Here is a 3,872-nt window from a genome sequence, read left to right as displayed (position 1 = left end):
GCTGAAGTCGGACGCTTAACTGACTGAGCCCCCCAGGTGCTCCCTGGGCTCAGAAGATTCTCGAAGCAGCCCCAGGCCTCCTTCTGTTAGTGAAAAGCAGAGCGGGATGGGGAACAGCACTGGGTTCCCCGTCCCTGCTCTGCATTTCCGTTCCTGCTCTCTCTGGTCCCATCGACTGCCCACCCCTGGCTCCTCCCAGGTGGGGGGCAGTCCCGGGAGCTGCACTCTCTACCACACTGTGTTGGCCTGGCGGGTACTTGGGCAAAACCTCACGGCTCACCCCTAGCGCTCTGACACCCACACAGCTTTCAAGGTGGAGGCTGCTGGGAGCAGGGCTCCTCCCAAAGCAGTTTTTCCGGGGTGACCACGTGGGGACACAGTCCACGCAGGTCACGGCTCACCTTGTTTGAGCCTCCTGGGGGCCTGGCCGGCCGGCTACTCACGACGAGTGTGACCCATCACCTGCTCCTCCCATAGAAACGTATCAAACACACGCGCACACACACACATGCACGTGCATGCACACTCCTAGCCCCTAGAATGGTGCTCGGCACACAGTCGGTACACAGTAAGTATCAATTTAGTGAACGGGTAAGTCATGAAATGAGTCCCCGTCGGTGGGAGGGCCCATCCACAGGGTTGAAGCAGCCGCGGTCCTTTCTGGCCAAGGCGAGACAGAACCCAGATAAGCTCGAGACAGAGCCCCAGCCTCTGGCTGGGACCATCCACTAAGCGCGGCTCTGCGGGTCCCACTCCGGATCTGCCCAGCAGCCTGGACGCGCACTCTCCCCTCTATTGGGTGAGAGGAGGCGGGGGGGGGGGGGGGGGCTTATAGATGGCAGGTGGGCCGCGGGCAGCCCAAACTGGCTGGGGCGGGAGATCTTCTGAATGCCCCGGGGATGAAAAGCCAGAGCTGGCCCGGCCCAGGCCACAGCTGAGTAAGCCGCAGGCAGGAAGTGTGCAACGAGCCTCTTCGGGCCGGACAATGTCTTTTTAAGTGGAAACGTCAATCGCCTTTGAGAAGACTCCAACCCTGGGGAGCGGCCAGGTCTCTCCCTGGCCAACGGCCTCGGGCCGAGCGTGGGCTGACCCAAATCGGAGACCAGCTCCTACGTGGCACTTGGAAGCCGGGGGGACTTGAGGGGGTCCCCAAGCGGGGCTGCGGAAGCTTTGGCCTAGGAGGAGGGGAGGCTGCTGATTATTCCCTTCCCTCCGTTCTTTTCTTCTTTCCTCTCCCTCCCCCTCTTCCTGTTTTTTTGATTTTTCCAGATATTTATTAAATGCCTACTATGTCCCAGATACTCTGCTAGGCACTGGGGATCTGGGAGTGACCGAAGAGAACAAAAAAATCCTGCCTTTGTGGAGGTTACATTTTAGTGGGAGAGAGGGACGATAAAACAAATAAATGAAAATAAGCTTCAGAAAGCCCTCTGGGGAACAAGTAAAGAGGGGAGGGACACGCAGTGTGGTGGGCGGCAGGGGGGCGGCTGCAGAACTCTCAGCTGGGGCAGCCCGGGAAGGAAGGTCTCACAGAGGGTGCTGAGGAAGTAGGATCACCGGGTAAGGGCATTCCGGGGAGCAGGCACAGCAGGTGCAAAGGTCCTGGGGCGCCGGTGTGCCCGACACGTCTGAGGAACTACAAGAAGGCTCAACTCACCCAGTTCCTTCTCTGGACTGTTGCAGAAACTTCTCCTTGTCCCACCACTTCTGGGTTCTACGTCTCTGACCCAAGGACGAGCCATGAGTGTCCACTTCCCGTGTGACGCTGCTCTCCGTTCTGGGGACTTGGGTGGGGAAACAGACGGGTCTGCCCTCTCAGTGGTTACAGTCCAGTCCAGATACCGAAACTCCAGGTCTGGGTGGATGTACATGGACGTGTCTTCTCCGAGCTACATGACAGTGAGTCGCAGCCAGCAGACTCTTTTACCCACGCATCCATGTGACAGAAGCAGCCCAAACGTCCCCCCAAAAGAAAGGGCGCAAATGCACAGCACCGACTGGGACACAGCCTGAAGGAAGGACACCCTGCCCGAGACCACGAATCCGACGAATCCGACGCTCCAACTCGCAGGGGCGGAGGGAGTAGTCCAAGGGCGCGTGGGCTCCGTTCTGTAAGATGAGCAAGTCCCACAGACCTGCGGCACAGCACAGAGCCCACAGTTAGACGTGCCGTGCCGTGCGCCCAACAGCGTGCTGGGAGGGTGGGTCCCTCGCTAAGTGCGCTCGCTCTGAATGAATGAATGAATGAATGAAACCTTCGAGGCGATGGGCGGCCTGCGGCACGGATTGTGGCGACGGTTTCGCGGAGGTGTCTTCACCTCCAAACCCATCAAGGGGCACACGCTAAACACGGGCAGCTCTCTGAACGTCGCTCCTGTGTCGATGAAGCGGTTTAAAAATCCTTGGGTGGACAGGTCTCGAGAACAAGGACGTTGTCTTGCTTGACCGCGGTGTGCAGATCGAAGGCAGGAAACTCGCACGCACACCATTCTGGTATCCAATCCATTTCACTTCTGGTCCGGGTTCAAATCGCCCCAGCTGTCCTAACTATGTCCTCTGTAGCCGTGTTTTCTTTTTCTAAACCACATCACCGCCCGGGGACCCCACACTGCGTTTACCTGCCATGTCTCCTGGGTCTCCTTTGCGCAGGAAGGGGGGCACGTGGCCTTTTTTTGGTCTTCCGTGGCATCAGTTTTCAAGTCTACAGGCCAGCTGTTTGGCACAATGTCCCTCGCTTGGGGTCTGCCTCAAAATCAGACCTAGGTTCTCGCGTTCGGGGCAGGAATACCACGGAAGTGATGTTATGTCCCTCCGACCGCATCCTCTCCAGAGACGTGACGTTGGTTCGGTCTAATATTGATGACGTTAGTGTTTTTTAAAACCTGAATTGGGGGCGCCTGGGTGGCTCCATCGGTTGAGCGTCCGACTCCCGCTCAGGTCATGATCTCGCGGTTCGTGGGTCCGAGCCCCGCGTCGGGCTCTGGGCTGATGGCTCAGAGCCTGGAGCCTGCTTCCGATTCTGTGTCTCCCTCTCTCTCCACCCCTCCCCCGCTCACGCTCTGTCCTCTCTGTCTCAAAAATAAATAAACGTTAAACAAATTTTTTTAAAACACACAAATTCGAAAGTGTATTAACCCCAGGAAGAAACCAATTCCTCAAAATCAGTTCGTAAGTTCCCTGTAAAGCGGGAGGCTCACAGAAAGCTTCTCTCTCGTGAACAGAAAATCACTGTGCTTTTGGTCCAAGATATGTTGGATTTCTCTTCCTCCTACGATGACAAACAGATGGAGGTAGTTGAATCTGGGAATGAGTATGCTCGCCCCAAATGCGCAACATAAATACAGAAGCGATCACCAGAAGACTCACAGCCCATCCTGGAACAGGGCCCGTTTGTAGAATGACCATATGCTGTGTGGCCGGTGCTCCGGGACCCAGAGCTGGTGCCTCCGCCCGGGTCGGGGTGGGGCAGCCCTGCTCGGCTGGGAGCGCGCTCTGCGGAGCCACGTGGGGGCCACCGGCCTCGGCTCCCACCTGCCAGGCTGGCGTGGGTGGCCTGGAGGTTGCTGATGTCAGTTTGGACCGCTTGAATAGGCTTGGGTCTGCTTGTTGTCTCCACGGAAAAGTGACCATTTTCCCCTTTGTAAATTATAAATAATCTGTGGGGAAGTACTTTGAGACTATGAATATCCTGTTCCTCCAGACATTGTCCCCCGCGAGGTTTTCAGCATCCACGGATGACCACCATCGCTAGTGCGTTTATTTGGAGGCAGATGTCTTAGTTGGCAGATACGTGGTTGCCTGGGAGACGCTTTCCTTTGAAGAGAGCGTCTCTTCTTCTTCATTTATTCACTCATTCCTTCTTTTTGCTTCTA

At 56.7% G+C, this 3,872-nt stretch overlaps 1 long non-coding RNA gene across 1 annotated transcript in view; it reads right to left on the bottom strand.

Moving 5' to 3' along the window:
• LOC121009883 (uncharacterized) overlaps positions 1 to 2,952 on the bottom strand; it is a 44,063-nt gene extending 41,111 nt beyond the window's left edge. Inside the window, exon 1 of the long non-coding RNA XR_005780890.1 lies at positions 1,658 to 2,952. This is a non-coding gene — a long non-coding RNA (uncharacterized LOC121009883). The remainder of the gene's footprint in view (positions 1 to 1,657) is intronic.
• Positions 2,953 to 3,872: the final 920 nt, after the last annotated feature.

This window comes from Herpailurus yagouaroundi, unplaced genomic scaffold (genome assembly GCF_014898765.1).
Source record: "Herpailurus yagouaroundi ecotype Mexico unplaced genomic scaffold, PumYag 190, whole genome shotgun sequence".
Taxonomy (NCBI): Eukaryota; Metazoa; Chordata; class Mammalia; order Carnivora; family Felidae; genus Herpailurus; species Herpailurus yagouaroundi.
Note: the sequence above shows the minus strand (reverse complement) of the source record. Positions and strands in the feature narration are given on the sequence as shown.